Source organism: Watersipora subatra, chromosome 6, assembly GCF_963576615.1.
Source record: "Watersipora subatra chromosome 6, tzWatSuba1.1, whole genome shotgun sequence".
Classification (NCBI taxonomy): domain Eukaryota; kingdom Metazoa; phylum Bryozoa; class Gymnolaemata; order Cheilostomatida; family Watersiporidae; genus Watersipora; species Watersipora subatra.
In genome coordinates this window covers 44,071,314-44,082,326 of record NC_088713.1, presented here as the reverse complement: position 1 = coordinate 44,082,326, position 11,013 = coordinate 44,071,314, and positions in this window count along the sequence as shown.

Here is an 11,013-nt window from a genome sequence, read left to right as displayed (position 1 = left end):
AATGTCATCTGCAGTAGGAAGAGTATAGTGCTCCCGCTTGATGGCTCTGTTAAGCTCTCTGAGATCAACGCATATTCTGACCTTCTTTCGACCTTGTCTGGTTTCTTTTGGTACAACCACTATAGGTGAGCACCAATCAGTGGGTTCTGTTACTCGCTCAATTACACCAATTTGCTGCATTCTTTGCAATTCCTCATGCACAGCCTCCATCAATGGTATGGGTATCCTGTGAGCAGTTGTCACTTTAAACGGTTCCACTCCTGGTTTTAGCCGGATCTTCACAGCCGACCCTTTCATGCACCCTAGCTCTTTCAGTTGATCCCTTTGCCTGTGCACCTCATGAATGTTCAACTTTACTAACTGCATCATCTCAGACAAGGTTCTAGATAATAAATTGTTAGTACATTTTGCTACATAAACCTTGAACTTATACAGTTTGTCCTTGACTAGGGTTTTTGCCATGAACGTCCTTCTACACTCAATGGTGCCAGATACACTGTTGAGAACAGCTTTGGTAGGTGTCAGTTCAGGCACTGGCTGCAGCTTTTGGTATGTATCATCAGTCATGAGCGTCACATCTGCTCCGGAGTCGATTTTGAATTTAATGTCACTGTTTTTAATTTTCAGTTTTACATACCACGGGCTAGATTTAGATTCATCTTCAACAGAAGCAAAGAAGAGTTCGTCAGCTTCAAACTCAGGTTCTTCCACTTCCTGAACTGCCTCAGACCTGCAGCACCTTTGGAAGTGTCCAACTTTACCACATTTGTGACAGGAACTTTCTTTTGCTGGACATGTTTTACTTTGTGAATGCTTCGCATATCCACATTTCTGACATTTGTCACCTTGTCGTTTAGGTTTGAACCGCTGGGACTGACCAGGTTTAATGGGGTGAGCTGCGGTAGCCTCTGCTATATGTGTGGATTCTAACACACGACTAGCTTTGCTCAACTCAGCTGACCTACACCACTTTGCTACATTCTCTAATGTTAATTCATCGTCTGGCTTTTTCATCAAACGTTCAGCTAATCTAGAATCATGCATACCAAAAAGTATTCTATCTTTCGTGTTCAGTTCTAATTGATTAACAAAATCACAAGAATCTGCATATCTCCTAATCCTAAGCCAAAACATATCAAATGATTCACCCTCAATTTGTTTAGCTTCAAAAAACTGTCTTCTATTATATATGTTGTTTTTCCTAGGGTTACAATATGTTTCAAATTTTGCTAAAACATCGTTTATGACTTTACTCTAACTCCCCTCTTCCTCCGAGAATGTAGTCTGCGTGTACACTTCATGTACGTCTTCACCACCGCAGTGCAAAAAAATAGCAACTTTCTTAGCCTCGTCCTTCTCAGCGCTACCAACTATCCCTAAAGCAACCAAGTAATTCTCGAATGTCCGGCGCCAAGTAGCGGCCAAATCGGGTGCTTTGAGGTCTAACTCAGCTGGCGGAGGCAGCAAACTTGCCATATTGACGACGCGTAGGGCGATTGCAGTGGATTATCACCTAAGCCGCCACCATGTTTCAGAAACTTAGTCAGGTTTCAGGGCGTGTATCTGGCAGACTGCCGTGGTTTATTTCCGCATTAACACCTTACAATAATTATGCAAACAGGAAACACCTAATATGCCAGGAAATATGTTTCAACTTGTATTGCTATAAATAAAGTTTCATAACACAGAGACATACATTATAGTATCATTTTCAGTTTACGTAGAACTGAACTATGTAATCTCTGTTAGGACATCTTAACAACACACCTTTTTTCTTATACATGAGCTATATAAGTACCAGTATAATTGTCACTGAATCAGTCTAAAAAAGTGCGTTATGTGTGGTTGTGAAGGAATTATGTCGACGCACAACATCAGTGTTGAAATTGCTTGTCATATTATTGTATTTTGACTATGTTGAGTTTGTGCACTTTTGCTTAGCTCGTGGGAACTAATTTGATTATTACTGGTTCAGTTACAAGTGAAGGTGTTAAGCTGTTGTAAGCTGATATTTACTAGTAAAAGTTAATTCTTTATTCTATAGGTCCAACAATTAAAATACACAACTAACAAAATTCTAAACAATAATATCAATGACAAGAGGTTAAAATAGCTAATAAAAGTTACACCCTTACTCAAACAGTCGTCCATGATTGCTTGCTCGGTTCATACGGCTGCGAGTTTTCATAGTCAGATGAGCGTCATGTCTGTCCTTATATGTAGAGGCTCGGTAGTTGAAATAGAAGAGTAGAAGAGGATCAGCTGATGATGGCGAAGGAGGCTCCATAGGTAGGGAAAGGGCAGAGGCAGAGGGAAGAGAGAGGGATGCTCCCGAGAGGGGAGAGAGGCTTCTCAACAGGCAGAGGAGAGAGCGTCCAAGGAGGCCCTCGAAAAGAGAGAAGGATGGAGATAGAGATGCTGAGTCATTGGAGCCGTTCCCTTTTATAGATGTCTGGTTTGTGGAATGGCTAGCCTGTGGGTGTAGGTTGCGTGTTAAGGTTCAATGCTTTTCGTCAGAAGTGTGGAGATACCTTGTTTGCGTAAGTCTTCAGCTGATGCATGTGATGTCGATATGTAGGGTGGAGCTCGTGACTTACTCCTGGTATCTAGGTCATGTTTGACAAGAATGGCAGATCTGTATGTGACTCATTTGATTATTCTCTAATGTTTTTTTGGTGGTCTCTTGGTGATGGTGGTTGGTGGGTTTAATTGCTTCGACTTCCTTCGTCGTGTTCTCCATCTGGTGTTGACGCACTTTCTAGGATTGATTTCTTCAATTTTGAAGTTTCTAATTTGCTTCTGACGATTTTTAATTATTGGATCTTCTGATGTCTTTGGGTGTTTTGCTACTTGTATGTATTATATGCTTATCCTGTGGTCTGGTTGCAATCCCTATTGGTATGTTGTTTTCACAGTATTTCCATACAACAAGTGATTTCATAGCTTTACTAGTCATAATTTTCATTAGTCTTGCTTAACAGGATAATGAAATTTAGAGCACCTGCAGTCAACTGCTTTAAATGAAGTCTAAAAGTAAATGTGTCACAAATAATTGCAGAGTATTGTGAAATCTAATAGGTATACAGAAAAATTGCAAACAAGTGCTCATAAAATGGTGTGTTCTACAAAAACTACATGTGTTTTATGTGAATAAAAGTTGTTCAATTTTGTGCTGACCCAGTGAATCCTTATTTTCGGCACTCTTTGTGTTACAGGTCTGGTAGAACTACTAGGCAGGTTGTTTAAACATGCACTGCTTTAGATTAGTGATTGATGATCAAGGATGCTAATACATTTGTTTACAGTAGCTTCTCAAAATAGCAGAAAATATAAGTATATATGCTGGTGGATTTGTTTATTTATATGCTGGAATAGTAAACTAGAAAATCAAGCGTAGTATTCCAAAACACAAACTGTATGAAAATAGTGTGACTCTGAAAAAAGCCGTGGAAGATAACTCCATGGAGTTAACCAAGTTATAGCATGACCATAGCATCAAGCTCATCGAAACCCAGAAAATTTGATTGCCTGCTGGATGACATCTGAGAAGCCTCTTCTCTTTCTCTCACTGGTGTTGGCACCATCCTCAAAATTTTGACGCTGCTACACGTGTCTCCTCGGCCCCACATAACGCGGTCTCGAAGAGACTGCTCTCTTTGTCCCATTTTTGCTGGTCTTGGGACGCTTTTGGGATTAGGCGGATATGTCTGCGTGCTGACAGACCGCTGATGCACTGCCGCCACATACTCCTTCCACATCACCCTGGTTGTGAAGTAACTCCGGCAGGATGGGCAAGCTAGTTGTTTTAATTTCAGCAGGGCACAGGTGAGTTGATTTCAGCTTTGTCCTGTTGGTACCATGAAGTTCCTCCAACCAACCTGCAGCTTGTACCATAAGAAACATTGGGTTCAGTGCACTCTGATGGTTTCAGCAGAGCACAGCAAGTTGACCTCAAGAAACTAACCTAGAGGCGCCAAAATGAGAGTTGTCTTCACTACATCCATACAATTTTCTTTGCCTATTAACCTGCAGGTGAACAGTGTACTTCATTATAATGGGAATATATTGTAAACGATATTCAAAGAAATTCAACCATTAGCATGTTTACCATACAACAATAAAACAGCAATTGGTATTATCACCATTTATCATTCTTTTGACTTGAGTTGTGTCACCAGATCAATTAGATGATCAATGATAAATAATAAATAATCCATAATAAATATCACTAGGCCAATTAGATGAGCAAGATCAATATCTCATTGAAATATAACTAAATTTACTTACAAACATTGTCTCAGCAAAATATTTAGTAACCTGATTAGTAACTTCTGAAAATAACTTCGTACTGCAGAGCACTGCCTACTTATATATTGTATGAAAAACTTCTAGAATATTCTTAATGTACGGTATGTGTGCTTTCCACATCAATTGCGCAATCGGGAAAATCCATGATGAGTCATGGAGTGTTCATGTCATTAGTTTGGTGTCCGGTTGAGCTTTAGCCCAGAGATATGAAAAACTCTTTCACCTGGAATCCTACTTTTTATTGTTCATTTATTTACTCAATTGTTTAAACATTTGTTGTATATAGTATTACGCATTGAGGCCCTTTGGTTCAGAAAATATGTTTTAATATCTGTACAGTGATCTGCTGAATAAATATTGCTTAGTTATGAGTCGATTCGCCGAAAAAGCACTAAGTGTAAAATCTCCACAGTGGCACACGTTTGTTTTGTATTACTTGCTAACGTCAAACTTTTTAGAAATGCAAAAAAGTTGCATAGATTTGAATAGTTATTTTTGCGACTATTGAAAGCATATTTGGTTTTAATTTGAAAATTTGTGCACGTTAGGCTTTGCACCTTGAGTTTGCGCAAGGCTGGATTAGACGTCATTCATTTATATTTAAAAAAAACTATGCAATAGGCGCAGTAAACCATGCTATGTATCCATAAACAGCACCAAGTGTTAGCCATGCGTAATTAAAATTACCAGAATTGGCAAAAAACTAAATTATAATAAAACTACATATACATTGAACATGTGGAGGTAAACGTAGACTTTGTGACATGTTGTTGTAGTTATATATCTTAATTTATGTGGAACTATTTGCCGGCAGTTTCATTTTTCAGATTATAATAAGAAAAAAGTTTTACATTAGGATATGAATGCATAAAACATTGAAAACAATTAGGGCCTAGTATTTTACCTCCAAGTTCAAGAAGTTTTTTCTAAGCTCTGAGCTGAAATAACTACACTATTTTATCATTATGATGCAGGAACAGCGAGTAAGACTAAAAAATCTTTTACTGAGCAAAATTATAAAATTTCATAACAATCTTATCACACAAAACAATCAAATGTATTTTAATACATTGCATTAAACTAAATGCTATAATTTGTTGTTTTTAATGTAGGAGCAATGCAGGCATTCATGAAATGTTCCCCATAATAACAGTTGTGTCTGTCAATTCGAAGCCACGCAAGAAAAAAAACTATTGCACTGCACAGGAATCAAACCATGATATTTCATTTTGCACAAACTTCGTCACTCAACCACCTTGTTCATCTAAGAATACTTGTGCGCATAGTTATTACACATGACGATCTCTCACATGCACTGGACTACCAATATACTAGTAATATACTATATAGTGTACTGTATGTACACGGCTTATGAGACTAGTATAGGTAATATAAGCGCACCACCATATCTACTACTCAACAACCTTTCCACATCTAAGAATATTTGTGCACATAGTTATTACACAATCTCTTAAGGCTCATGGAACTGCCGGACAACTATATAGTAATGATGAAAAGAATAGTGAAAAATTTTTCTTTTATAAGTAACTGACTGCTACTGTTACAAACTATTGATATAAGTTGAAATCGGAATTCGATATGTTCTTAGATCGTACTTTAGCTTTGTGTTTGTTTTAGAAAACATTAGCGACTGTAGCTTTTCACTTTAAGACAATAGCAAGCGTAAAGTACGAGTTATACGAATTTTGCCGCTTTTCAGAGTTTTAAATTTTTCCAAAAAAACAAATTGGTAATGATGTTTTACTGGTCAGAAATGATTACTCACTTATATCACTCACTTCAATTCATTTGCATTTTCATCAACAGTATATGTTCAAGATTGCGTATTACTATTACTAGTATCCAGGCAGTCTAGTGCACAGGTGTAATCAGTATGTGCACAATTATTCCGTAATGCATCAAGGTGGTTAAGTAGTGCAGTTGGTAGTGGGCCTGGCTGTTAAATCGATTATCAGAGTTCAAATCCTGTGTGGTGCAATTTTTTTCCCAACATCCAACCTTGACACGGCTCTTGTTGTAGTACAGACTAGTATCCTGGCAGTCCACTAGTACCGGGACAGGTTACTAAGCATCCCGGTAAAGCACAGAGAATGGAATTATCCTAATATTCTGGAAGTCTAACTAAAAAGGCACGGCCACACGTAACGATTTTCTTGTTGATTCTGACCAAAATGAACGAAAAACACAGAATTACTCAGCTGAAATTCGAAGAATTGTTAGAGCTGTGCATGCACACCAAAATTGTCAACGAAATGCTTTCAGTTGGCTAAACAAATTATTAGCGAGCATGATTCTAGCAGCTTGTGCAATTTATAAAGACCAAGACACGTATTACGACACACATTGAAAGTAGCAGCACGATTCGACATAGTACACACGATGCAACTGCCTAAATTGCGCTATTGTTGATTCTTTATCGTTCGGACACCATGGCTACATGAATCGTTTCTTTTTAATAATATTAATTTCTTTTATAACAACAAAAATTCCGTTGTAAAAAGAATTACTATTTTTAGCGCAATCAAGTCAATTGCATCATATTTACTATGGCAAATTGTGTTAGTATTTTTCTTGCGTGTCGCGCTATGTGCTTCAGACTATAAAAATTGCACAACCTGCTCGAATCGTGCTCGCTAATAATTTGTTTAGCAAATTAAAAGCATTTCGTTGACAATTTTGGTGTGCATGCACAGCTCTAACAATTCTTCGACTTTCAGCTGAGTAATTCTGTGTTTTTCGTTCATTTTGGTCAGAATCAACAAAAAATCGTTTCGTGTGGCCATACCTTTAGCCCAGGTGTGAAAGTTATGAGCTGGTAAGTCGAATATCACGGGTTCGAATCTCAAACGATGCATTCTTTTTTCCTAACCTTCAACCCTGGCATGGGTGGATGAACATGTTTCTTATTATAGTAAAAATTATTATTACTACTACCCTGGCTGTTGAGAGTGCTATGAGAGATTGTCAGGTGTATAACTATGTGCACAATTTACTTTGGAACAGGACAAGGTGGGCACTTGGTGCAGTTGTTGGAATGCTTATCTACCATGCCAAAATTTTTGAGTTCACATTCCATCCAACACAATTTGTCACAACCTCTAATCTTGACTTCAAACAGACGGACACTGTTCTTATTATAGTAAATATTAGTAGCACTGGACTGCCAGCGTTCGTATTTTAACCAATCGCTATTAACTGGAAATTCATCAAAACATCAATTTATATACATACTAGCTGAATGTCTGGCATTGCACTGGTAATATAATAATTACCTAATGAATTTGAGTAACTCACCTGGAAAGCTAGATCTTTAGTAAAATCATTATTAAAACAATACCCCTATTTTGGGCCAGCTTAACAATTGTCATGCCATCAACAGTGATAGTTATTAACCCCAAGCAAGCGCTGTAAAAGTGAGTATCTTAACCAATAAAATGACTATTTGCCCAATAACTCCGTTGTTTTCGTGTAGGTAGCTTGTTAGTTAATTCACTGCCTTGATATTTTGAGGTCCAAGATGAAATCTAGTGGCGTGTAGATTTTTCATCGTTCGGTTTTAATTACTTTAACTGGACACGGGCTTAACAAAAAGACCAACACTGAGATTTGTATACAGTCAAACATGGATAACTCAAACTTCATGGGACCGAGTGAAAGTGTTCGAGTTATCAGAGCGTTCGAGTTATCAGAGCACTGTCATAAGTCCATGTATTTATTAGTAGATACATGCACATATACAAACTATAATATAAATCAAAAGCGTGAATGGCTTGCTTTAAATAAAATGGTTTTAATGTAAAGTTTAAAAATTTTTAATCAGAAAGTATAGAGATTTTTCTATCCCTTGAGATTTGTTTGTTGTTTTATGCGATGTGACCGCCAGGACGTTTCCAGATTAAAATTGGCAAAACTTGATCGTCGTCGAAACACTCAGAAAAGAAATCCATCTTTTTCTTCTGAGTGTTCTAACAGGAATCAATTTTGCCAATTTTAATCTTAAAACATCTTGGCAGTCACATCACCTAAAACTACAAACAAATCTTAACTGACAGAAAAATATCTAATTTTTTGGATACTTTTTAAAACTTCACACGAGTAAACATTTACGACCAATCCAAAAACGCATGCTTCACATCTGAGTAGTTGTTTCATTTAAGAAACCTATCGAGTGTAGTCTGTGAAAAGGTGTGTTATCCTTATATATCCGCATATAATCACTCTTACAATATGCATCTTGCATGTTGTGTCGATCTTTATTAAATTTTTATCGCTAATAGTTTTTAACGTTGTTAGTTTGGCCGTAACATAGCTGACGTGCTAGCGACCCCATTAATCAGGTTTTATACGGTCTCCTAATCGGTTCCATTATACGGTACGGGGAAATACATGTACGTATACTATATACCTATAGGGAGCACTTTACTCGCTAGGAAGGCAGAGTAGTCGTAGCTCCGTGATTAAAAGCTCCGCGTTTTAATCCGAAATTCTTTCGGATTAAAACAAGCCAAAGTTTGTTTTAAGTTTGTTCCTTCGGCAAAAAACTGTTTGAGTTAACCGTGTTAAGTTTGAGTTATCTAAAGGAATTTATCATTGCGTATGAACGGACCAAAGAATCCGTTCGAGTTAACAATGTGTTCGAAATATCCATGGCCGAGTTATCCATGTTTGACTGTATATATAATATATGTATAGAATATATATTATATAATATATTATATATAATATATCTATATATATAATATATATACATATAATTTAAATTAAGATTTAAAAATCCAAATTCTTTTGTAGCCTAGATTACGTTCACAAACTTCCTGTAACCAAGGTCTGGCTTGAGGCACAGGCCAGAATATTTCTGGAACTATACGTGTTTTACAAGAGCTACATATATTACATTGATGACAAATAATGATAAACCTTTAGGCTTTAGTATATTTTTCATAGAGTTAATTCGTTACTCATGCTCTATTGTTTAGAGAAATCATTTCAATAGCCGGCTTTATCATTTCTAGATTTCTTCTTTATTTCTAAAACTAGACACAATAGCTCTTAAATGTCTGCTGATTTTATCCTTTCCTTAACCATCACGCTAAACTAAAGTTTCGCGGGAAGCATTTACATTTCATGAAATAAATTAGATCAATTTTTAATCGATTCTTCTAGCAGTTTGTTCCATAAAGTTTTATTTGTAGATTGATTTCAGCAGAAAAGTCCTACTGGCGTGATCAACAAATGTTCTTGTCTGGTCTTATCAAACAATTGTTGGTGAGCCAACATTTGTTTGATAAGACACTCAGTTCAATCATGACAGACAGGTACCACAAACCTTGATGGGTCGGCTAGGGATAGTTCCTCGGATGACTATAGCTGTCTATAGGACTGGGTATGTATGACTATAATTAGCTAGTGTTCATACTATGTATAACTTTAACAGCTAGTGTTAGTACTATGTATGACTATAACTAGCTAGTGTTAGTACTATGTGTGACTGTAACTGGCTAGTGTTAGTACTATGTATGACTATAACTAGCTAGTGTTAGTACTATGTATGACTGTAACCGGCTAGTGTTAGTACTATGTATGACTATAACTAGCTAGTGTTAGTACTATGTGTGACTATAACTGGCTAGTGTTAGTACTATGTATGACTATAACTAGCTAGTGTTAGTACTATGTGGTATATTAGGTTTGTGTATTAGGTTTTGATCAGGTGTTTAGCTTTCAACGCAAAAATTTCAATGGTTGTCAATTTCATGTTATCTTTTGTTTATTCACCTAGTGAAGTCACATGCCTATACGTCTCTACATTTTTTTTATTGTTGTTTTTATAGACACTCCAGAAAGATATACAGTATATTCGTTCGTAGCAATGATATTCGATCGTAGCAATCAACAGTCCAATAAACAGTCAACAATCAGTGATATCAAGGTCGCTGCTGAAAAGATGAGTGGAGTGATAGTGTCCTTTTGCAAATCCTTGCTTCTTAAGGCGTGAAACATGTTTCATGTATACTTCAATATATTTAAGTATGTTTAAGTACCGTATACTTAATATTTGTATTACGAAAGCGGATAGGTGACCTGCACAATAATAATGCTGTTGAGGTTGTTATCAAAATAAAAGGCTTTATTGTTTAATTTTATGCTGATATGGTTTGAATATAGTTAACATATAATATTTTTATATATTATATAATTTATGTTATAATATAATAATTATATTATAGTATACTATATATTATAATATGATAATTATATACTATATATTATAATATGATAATTATATACTATATATTATAATATGATAATTATATTATATATTATAAAATAATTACAGAATTATTATATATAATAATATTTATATAATATTATTATATCAATAATCATTATTAACATATTATTATAGTATAGTATATAGTTATTATATATTATTATATTATAATAATATATTGTAACTAATACTCATAACTAATAATACTTTTTCATATATTATATTATTATACATAAGAAAATGATGCAAGCGTCACGTCGGCTGTGATGACTTTTACTATTTTGTCTCTCTTGTTGCAGCAGTTGGTATATTTGCAAAGATAATTTGAGCATCTTTTTCTTTCTATCTGTTCTAGATGCTGTTTAGTTGAAATTTTTAAGACCTACTCACCTTTAATTGTGAATTAGTGAAAG